Here is a 9805-nt window from a genome sequence, read left to right on the forward strand (position 1 = left end):
GAGCTCTCCTAGAGACCCTGGGCCAGGGGACAAGCCAGAGCTGGGACCCATGGTTGCACGGGGTCTAAGTGGGCTTCATCCTGATGCTTATTGTCCCTGTGTTACCACCTGACTCAGCACTGCCGCCCACAGAATCTGGCCCAGGTGCCGTCAAACCTCACCCCATGCAGGAAAGACCCTGTCCACCATCCTGGTCCTATGGCGCTGGTCGTGTGTGGGGTTTGTGTGAAAGCAAAGCCCCCACACCACAGGGCCCCAGAGTCTGCAGATGCGGGAAGACTCTGGCCTGTGTGTGGGGAGCAGCAGTGCTGCCCGGAGCACAAGGGCCACTTCAGCGCCACGGCTCTGGGAGTGCCAAAGGAGCTTGGTGCCTCGGGGAAGGCACTCCAACGTGTGCTCTATGGTTGGGCACCAGCCCAACCTGTGCCATTCACAGACAGCTCATGGATGCTGCTGAGTGTAGAACCAAATCGCACTGTCAGTGCTATGTCTCCTCTCACACAGCACCTTACTGGACTGGAGTTGGGAGGTGGCCCTTGTGGGGCTGTAGGGTTCCTGGGCCTCAGGAAAGCTCTGCTTGAGGAAGACAAGACAGCACAGAGAAATGTTGCATGTTTGGGCACCAGTCACTGTCCTGGGGTGTTGGGTTCACCCAACACCCAACACCAAGGGGGTGTTGGGTTCACAGAGACAGGGGACTCCAGTGTGTGGCCTGCTGTAGCTGATACCAATACTAACTTGTGAACACTTCAGCCCTATGCATGTTGGCAACAGGTGGGTCGTGCCACATGCTGTGCTGAAGGGTGATATGGCTGCATGGGAAAGCTGTCCTTGCTACCCATGCCCAGGCACGCTGACCATGGCCCCTAGACCAGGGGATGAAGGGAAGGGGCAGGTGGAGTAGGGACTGCGGGCCATCCCCAAGGCTATTTACCATTTCCAATTCCTGCCATCCTTTGGGAACATTGTCTGCTGAGCCTCCTTCCCCAGCATAGCTCCACCAAAAGCAAGAGGAGCATTCTTCCCCAAGAGTTTGTGGGACTGCTGACCTCCCCGGGGCCCACAGTTCCTCTCTGGAGGACTGCAGTTGTCAGGATTCCTGTTCACATGACATGCTCCAGGGCCAAGAGGGTATTTCTGAGCAGAGTCACAGCAAGGCAAGGACTGATGGCCATTGGCTGTGGAGCAACTAGGGTTGTCTTCCTCAGCTTCAGGAGGCAGTGCCTGAAAGAGGACTCACTGCAGTATGTCCCACCCTCCAGTCCCTCTAGGAGCGATGGAGGGTTCCCCTGTTCCCCTACCTAATTCCTTGCGCAAAGCAATGGCTTTCTTCATCAGCAGTCAGTACGCAGATGGAAAGGCCCCCTAAGGGACACAGGCAGGGTTGCAGCAAATTTTAATGAGTCTTTTAAGAGGGAAAAGAGGTCATGGCAAGTGGAGGCCCCCAGTGCAGCGAGGAGCAGGAGCAGCCAAGAATCTGTTCCCCTCTTCCTGTGGCAGAGTTCCCACAGGACATCTGGTCAGGCTAGCAGGTCACTCCAGGCTGGTTTCTGGGGTCCTCACAGCAGGTTTGATGGGAGCACAAGACAACAAAGAAAAGAGAGAAAAAGGGTGAGTGGAAGACAGGAAAGGTAGACATTGGCCATGTTTTCATAGAGCCCAGGCTGGTCCCTTCCAGTCTTGCCCTTGCAGGACATACCAGAGATGGTCAGCTGGTCTTAAAATGATGGCATGAAGTTTGACGATCTGTCCAGCAGCATGTTCTGAGTTCCTGGGGATCCTTATCCAGGGCTTTTGCCAGCACCTTTAGCAGGGGGGGCACCTTCTGCCACAGTAGAGGCTGGAAATGCCAGGGAGGTCACAGCACCCAGAGGTGATGGGCATTCCATCACAGCTGAGGATGCTGCCAACAGCAACAGAGGTGGAAGAGCCCACAACGGTGTTCTGTGGGAAGGAGCTGAGGATGGGGCCAGGCAGGGTCACCACCACGGGAGAGGGCTGGATGATGACAGTGGAGTTGTGGCACTGCCTGACACAGGGCTCACTGCAGCTGTTGGCCAGTGGGGTCGGGCAGCAAGGCTGCAGGGCTGGCATGACTGGCACTGTTCATAGCAGGACATGTCTTGCGGCCTAGAATGCACCTGGGAGAGAGGGCGGGGCAGAAGCAAAACATGGGGATGCGTGCGGACCAGCCTGTCAGCACACCATGAGGGAGCAAAAGAACATGCAGGGCCAGGAGGCGGAGGCTGTGCAGAGATGCATTAGGGCTTTGTGACCTCATCCTGACAGGCTCCAAGAAGAACCACCAACCCCTATGCAGCTACTGCCTATCCACTGAGTGCAGAAGCTACCTCAGTACAGTTCCAGCTTCCCTCCATGTTCCTAAGGAGAAGGAGGCAAGAGAAGTGGATGAGAGACGGCTGGCTTTTATACTTGGCCTGGCTTTTATACCTGCCCTTCATTGCCGCAGGCCCAGAGCCACCCTTTGCAGATATAACAGTTTTCTGACAAGCTCATCTTGAATCCAAACCATCACTGCTAATGACGTGGGCTGTGCTTTGATTTTCTGCACTGCTGCCTTTTCATTTCCAGGTTTGTACCATGCCCATTCCCCAAAGAAGGCTGCTTCTGAGTACTGGGATGAAAGACCCCAGCATTTGTAGCACAGGAATGCAGCAGTGCAGGCAGAAGACTCAGCTCAAGTGCTGGACAGGTCCAGAGCAGGCAAGTGACATTAGCCTGGGTCACTCTGGTGGGGCTGTTTGAAGTGTTGTTCTCAGGAAGAAGCTCCGCATTCCTCAGCTGGACGCCATGGGCTCCCATGCATGAGGATGTGCCATGTCCTTGTCTTTCCCTCCCTCCTCAGCTCACCACGATGGTCACTTCTTGTTGCCTCCCCAGGTGTGTGTGTTGTGCTCCTAGGTTTTGGCCCCATCCTGCCTAGCACTGCCCAGTCCCCAGGGGTCTTCAGCAGAGTCCATGGTTCATGGTGTTCCCATGCGTGTTCTTGTCTTGTGTGTACTTGTAAGCAGCCAGGATTGTGTGGATGCACATTGGAGCACAAATTTGTGTATAATTCGAAGCCGGTGTGCATGAGCCTCTGTGTGTGTTTTGTGTCCTTGTGTCCTTTTGTCCTTGTGTGCCCCTTATCACAAGGGAATGTGCTGTTCGTGGCAGAGGCACTCTCCACTGCTCTGTCCATGAGCACCACAGAGCAGCAGATTCCCAGGGTCAGGAGGAGGCTGAGTGCAGCTGAGTGCAGCTGAGCACCAGCCTGTTAGAGATCTGCCCAGGGAAGAGGCCCTGAAATGCAGCCCCTGCCTCCTGAGCCCTCCTTTTCCTGCCCCTCCAAAGCTCACGCTCTGCTGCTGCCAATTTCAGGCCCCAACAAGGATGGTTTCACTCCAGTTTGGATCCTGAGTTTAATTCAGTGTAACAATCTTGGGAGTGTCTCAGCATGGCTGGCAGTCCCCCTTCCCTGCCTCTCCAGGCCAGGACACAGCTGCTCTCTCCAGTGACAGAGAGTTCAAAAGGCTGGGGACTGCTTTATGGACAAGGAAAAAGGCTGAGGAACCCTGCCAACCATGTGCTGGCCATCCTTGAGTGGATCTGCTTCCAAGGCAGTGTTGGTGGTGTCTGGGGTGGGACACAGCCCTCTCTCATGTCCACGACAATGCCAAATGTACTTGTGCACTTCATTGACCTGGTACTGTATCACTGTCGTGGTTTAACCCCAGCCAGCGACTAAGCACCACACAGCTGCTTGCTCACTCTCCCCCGGCGGGATGCGGAAGAGAATTGGAAGAATAAAAGTGAGAAAACTCATGGGTTGGGATAAAGACAGTTGAAGAGGTAAAGCAAAAGCAGCGCACGCAAGCAAAGCAAAAGAAGGAATTCATTCACTACTTCCCATCAGCAGGCAGGTGTTCAGCCATCTCCAGGAAAGCAGGGCTCCATCACGCCTAATGGTTCCTTGGGAAGACAAACGCCATCACTCCAAATGTCCCCCACTTCCTTCTTCTTCCCCAACTTTATATATTGAGCATGATGTCATATGGTATGGAATAGCCCTTTGGCCAGTTTGGATCAACTATCTTGGCTGCACACCCTCCCAACTTCTTGTGTGCCTGGCAGAGCACAGGAAGCTGCAAAGTCATTGACTAGTGTAAATATTACTTAGCAACAACTAAAACATCTCTGTATTATCAACACTGCTTTCAGCGCAAAACCAAAAAATAGCCCCACACTAGCTACTATAAAGAAAATTAACTCTGTCCTGGCCAAAACCAGCACAATCAGGCAAGGGCTGAGACGTTGGATCAAAAAGGTACTGAATGGAAGGTACTCATGAAACATAAATGGTACGCATGAAACATGAAGCCTGATATTGCTGTGCTGTGAGCGCAAGGACAGACCCTGTGGCTTGCGCAGGAAAGCCAAAGAACTGATGACTGCTTTGGACTTGAGCTGACAAGGACCTGCACGTCCACATTGGAATCTAAGTCTGAGTGCTCAGCACCTGCCCCTGGGAGGGAAGGCACATTGGATTTGAGACTGCAAAGCCAGCTGCTGTCCCGCAGAGGTGTCCAGTATAGACCCTCTTTCTGACAAGGGCTCTGCACAGTGGGTAAGCCCAGCTTGGAGGCAGTGCAGTTCAGGGCTTTCTCCCTTCCCTTTAGTGTCCTCAGTGAGATCAGTGCCACGGAGCTCTTCCGGGAGAGCTCAGCCAGGGCTGATTTCCCTCTTTGTGGGTCTGCTTTTGAGCTGAGGCTCCAGTGTATCTCAGGGCCAAAGTCATTGCTTTCTCATGAGGTAACGGGTACTGTGGAAAATGGGAAGTGCAGGGGAGGTGAGTACCTAGAATTTAGCAAGACCTTTGACAGCCTCTCCTGTTCTTCCTTTATGACCAAATTGGAGATGAACGGGTTCAGTTAGAGGATGACAAGGTGGGTGGAAAAATGGCCGGACTACTAGGCTCAGAGAGTTGTGACCATGGTGCAAAGCCCAGGTAACCAACACTTACTAGTGTGATCTAGTAGTGGGGGTCAGTAGTAGGAGCAATACAGTTTAATGTTTTCATGAATGCCACGAGTAGTGGGCAGTGGGGAACTCCCAGCAAGCTTGTGGAGAACACCCGTTGAGGGCAAGGGGCCATAACTGTCAGACAGGGCTCCTATTCAGAGGAGCTGGACAGGCTGGAGAAATGGGCTGACTGGAACCTCATGAAGGCCAAAAAGAGCAAGGGTGAGGTTTTGCATCTGGAGGAAGAACCAGCCCATGCAGGCATGCAGGCTGTGGACTGGCTGCCTAGGAAGCAGATCCACAGAAAAGGATGTTGGGTTTTGGGAGACACCCAGCTGAACATGAGACAGCAGTGTGCCTTTGCAGCAAACAGGACCAACCACTGCCATCCTGAGCCGTGTTAGTCCAAGTGTTGCCAGCAGGTCCAGGAAAATGACCCGGCCCCTCTGGCCCTTGTGAGACCACGTGTGGAGTACTGCATCCAGGTTGGGGGTCCCTAGTCCAGCAAGGATATTGACATACTGAAGCGAGACCAACAAAGGCCACCAAGTCAATTAGGGGGCTGACAAACATGACATGCGAAGAGAGGCTGAGAGAAGTGGGCCTGCCCATCTTGGAGAAGACATGTCTCAGGGGACAGCTTTTGCTTTCTACAACTACTTTTTCAGAGGAGACAGAGAAGATGGACCTAATCTCTGGAAGTGCCCAGAAGGTAGAACATGGGGAGTTCTGATTAAGCAATAGGTTTGTCGTGGTTTAAGCCCAGCCGGCAACTAAGCACCACACAGCCGCTCACTCACTCCCCCTCGGTGGGATCGGGGAGAGAATCAGAAGAGTAAAAGTGAGAAAACTCGAGGGTTGAGATAAAGACAGTTTAACAAGTAAAGCAAAAGCCACGCACGCAAGCAAAGCAAAACAAGGAATTCATTCACTCCTTCCCATGGGCAGGCAGGTGTTCAGCCGTCTCCAGGAAAGCAGGGCTCCATCACGCCTAATGGTTCCTTGGGAAGACAAACGCCATCACTCCAAATGTCCCCCCTTCCTTCTTCTTCCCCAGCTTTATATACTGATCACGACGTCATATGGTATGGAATAGCCCTTTGGTCAGTTTGGATCAACTATCCTGGCTGTGTCCCCTCCCAACTTCTTCTGCACCTGGCAGAGCATGGGAAGCTGAAAAGTCCTGGACTAGTGCAGCAACAACTAAAACATCTCTGTATTATCAACACTGTTTCCAGTACAAATCCAAAACATAGCCCCATATCAGCCACTATAAAGAAAATTAACTCTATCTCAGCTGAAACCAGAACAATGTTAAAAGAAACAATTAGAAAATGAATGTGTTTCCCAGGGAGGTTCTGCAATCTGCATCCTGGGAGGTGTTCAAGGATGGACTGAATGTGACCTTGAGCAACCTGATTTAATGGGATCTGTTCCAAGCAGAGAGGTGATTGAGATGACCTCTGCCGGTCCCTTCTCACCTGCATTCTGACTCTGTGATTCCTATTCTGCCCCTGCCCTCCCTGAGCCCTACACACCCATGATGGGCACATGTGTCCTCACATCCCCTTTGCCACAACACAACTTTTAGGCATTGTACTGAGACTGCAGAGAGGCAGCTGAAGGGAGGCTCTCAGCCTCCTCACTCCCAACCACAGGAAATCAGTGGCTGCTGTTTGCAGCCCCTGAGCTCAGAGGCAGCTCTGGGAAGCTGGTCCATCTCCTGGGTCAGGGCCCTGCAGCTTTCCCAGACTGCACCTGGCACAGTGCACGCTTATTCTTGCTGAGGTGTCCTTGCTGTAGCACAGGGAGACAGTGATCTGCCCATGCAGAGCCACTGAGCACTCTTAGCCCGGGTGAGACTCTGGGCAGCAGTGGCAGAGCAGTGGGATATGACAGTGCCAGGGTGCAGGGCTGGCAGGGTTGGCCGTGGTGCTCCTGGGTGCATGGGGCTGGCTCTGGGCTTCTTTGGTGGTCAAGGGGAGACCTATTTAATCTGGGGAAGGAGTCTGAGTTGCTTGGTACACCTAAGCCCACTGCAATGGCAGGTACCTCTTGTCACAGACATCTGAGTTACCACCTGCCCATGCACAACCTTGAACACTCCTGCAGCTCTTGTGGAGTGCAAGGGACAATCCAAGCAAGGGACCTGATGCCTCTCCCCCTGGCTGGGGCACAGGGCTAGCCAAGCTCTGCCCTTGGTGTTCACGGAGGTGCACCAGGTAACCTGGAAATCTCTGCTCTGGGGAACTCTGGGCACTTCCCCACCCTGGCCGTGCTCCCAGACCTGAGATGCTAAACACTGAATGGCAGCCCCATCCCTCCTTCCACAGATTCCTCGTGTGGATCCCTACTCCCTTCCCCATGCCTATCTGAATGGATAGAGTGAACATTAGCTTTGGCTCCATCCACCTCCTGTGACATCCAAACTGTGCTAAGGCCAGTTGGTGGGGCCACCAACCTCAACTCATTGTTGGTCACCACTCAAGGGTAGTGATCTTCCATGACATGGGGTTCATCACTATGACCCATTTCACCCCCCTCCTCACCTCCTATGTGTGCATCATGTCATCCGTCCTGAGGGTCCACTCTGCCTTAGGCAAGTGTCATACCTTCTCCATCTGCACAGCCTACCTCAATGTAGAGGCCAGCTATTAGGTGCCTGAGGTCTCATGTACCTGAGGACAGGATCCCAGAACCCTGTGCACAGCATGGCTGCTGACTTCTGCACCACAAAGATGCCCCTGTTGAATCCCCTCCTGTTCACCCTGAAGAATCAGGAGATGAAAGCTGACCTCACCAGGTTGTCTGGTAGGAGGGGGCTGGGCCAGAGTCAGTGGGTATTTTCCCTCTACATGAGACACCTGTGCACGGAGGAAGAGGAGGGAGGATCAGCTTGTAAGTCATGATGCCAGCTGGGGAGAGAAGCTGCCTGAGAAAGGGCAGGAAAGGAGGGCTGCGTTTATTCTTGTGTTTGAGAGGGAGGAAGGATCCATCTGACTCCAGAAGGGTGCTGTTCCTCTCCCAGCAGCACGGATTTCTCCTCTTATACATTCAGCTTCTCCCCCTCTACTTGTTCCATCTCCCCTGCTCCCACAGCCTCCTGCCCTACTCACCCTCCTTGCCCTGAGAACTGCCCTTCAGCACTTGGTTCTTCCTGCGTGGTTCCCTGAGACTCGACACCTGCATGGCATGCCCTGGAGACTTCACCCGATAGCTTACCTTCCCTTCCCTTTTATATTGATGGATGAGAGCATCCAGCAGAACCCCGTGCCCTTTCCTTCCAGATCTAGTTTTAAACGTCCACTTTTCCAATGAGACATTTTGAGGAAATAAGAGTACTGTCAAAATAGCAAGCACTTAACTTCCAAAGCTTCCTGCCACGCGCTATTGCTGTGCCGATCCCCCTCCCCTTTGGCTCCTTCAGGGCAGCAGCGTCCCCGTGGCCGAGGTGCCCATGCCGGGGACAGCCTCTGCCCGCACTCCCGCGCACCCAGTGTCGCTGCGGGCAGCTCCGCTCCGGCCGCTCTCTGCCGCGGCGCCGCCTTCCTGCTGGCCCCGCGCTCCCAGCCGCTGTTCCCCGGCCGCTGCCAGCCTTTCACGGGCCGCTCGGCCGGCGGTACCGGCTGCAAGGGCAGCACCAGCCTGAGGGGCTCGGGAAGGGGTCGGTGTGCTTTCGGGCTGCCTTGTCCCAGGGTTTCCTGAGCTACGGCAGCGCCGGGTCCCCCCGCGACGGCGGCTCGTCCCGCCCCAGTCTGCGCCGGGCAGTGCGGGCGGACCAGGGCTCGGCAGCGCCGCGCTCCCCGGCCCGCTCTGCTCCCGGCACGCCCGCCCCGGCCCCGCCGCCAGCGCAGGGCGCAGGGCTCAGCCCCGGGGCGGAGCTGGCAGCACCGGGAGGAGAAGAGGCAGCGGAGAGGAGGCGCCGCGGCCGGAGCAGAGAGCGGGGCTGGCGGGGGACAGCGAAGTGTGGACGGCGGCGCGGCGGGATGCGGCGGTACCGGGGCGCAGGGCTGGCGGGGCTGGCCGCGGTGCTCCTGGGTGCGTGGGGCTGGCGGCGGTGAAGGGGGGGCGGGGCTGATCCTGGGGTGGTCCCCGCTGATCCCTCGAGGCTTCAGACCCCTCTGACTTCTTCACGGACCTCTGCTGCCGAATCATCCCCCCGTCCATCCCTCCCTCTGCTGCCATCCCACATTCCCTCAGAAAACTCATTGCTCTATTCTTTGTCCAAACCTCCCTGTTTCCTTCCTTTCCTCCGTGTCTTTCCGTATAACTCATGCAGTCATTCCTTCCCTCTTGCTGCTTTCTTTCTTGCCTTTGCCCCCCTTTTTTTCTTCAGTGACTCCACCCTTCCAGCTACCATTCAGGCATTCATCTCTCCACCAATTATTAATGGACACTTCCATTAGTGCACATGCTGACATCCTCTGGAAACTCTTCTCCTCATCATCTCTGACTGCTGTTCCTGACAGCTGTTCCTGACGGCTTCTGCGGGATTTGTTCTGGGAAACAAGAGGCAGTGCTGGGCAGAAGGCAGGTTTTGACGATTAATTCTTCTTTTTCTCCTTGGCAGTGGCTGCGGGCAGAGCCCAGGTGCAGCAGGACATGTCGGCAGAGACCACCGAGGGCACCAGCATCAGCATCAATTGCTCACACTCCGACATAAAGACCACCGACTTCATCCACTGGTACCGGCAGTTCCCGGGCCGAGGCCCCACGTTCCTCGTGAGCAGTCACAAAGGGTCCAAAGAGCTGCCGGACCCGCCGGGGCGGCTGTCGGTGGCGG

At 55.1% G+C, this 9805-nt stretch overlaps 1 pseudogene; it reads right to left on the reverse strand.

Moving 5' to 3' along the window:
- Nucleotides 1-1806: 1806 nt before the first annotated feature.
- On the reverse strand, nucleotides 1807-2120 carry LOC142404051 (feather keratin Cos2-3-like; annotated as a pseudogene).
- Between the last annotated feature and the right edge of the window lie 7685 nt (nucleotides 2121-9805).

Source organism: Mycteria americana, unplaced genomic scaffold (assembly GCF_035582795.1).
Source record: "Mycteria americana isolate JAX WOST 10 ecotype Jacksonville Zoo and Gardens unplaced genomic scaffold, USCA_MyAme_1.0 Scaffold_66, whole genome shotgun sequence".
NCBI classification, from domain to species: domain Eukaryota; kingdom Metazoa; phylum Chordata; class Aves; order Ciconiiformes; family Ciconiidae; genus Mycteria; species Mycteria americana.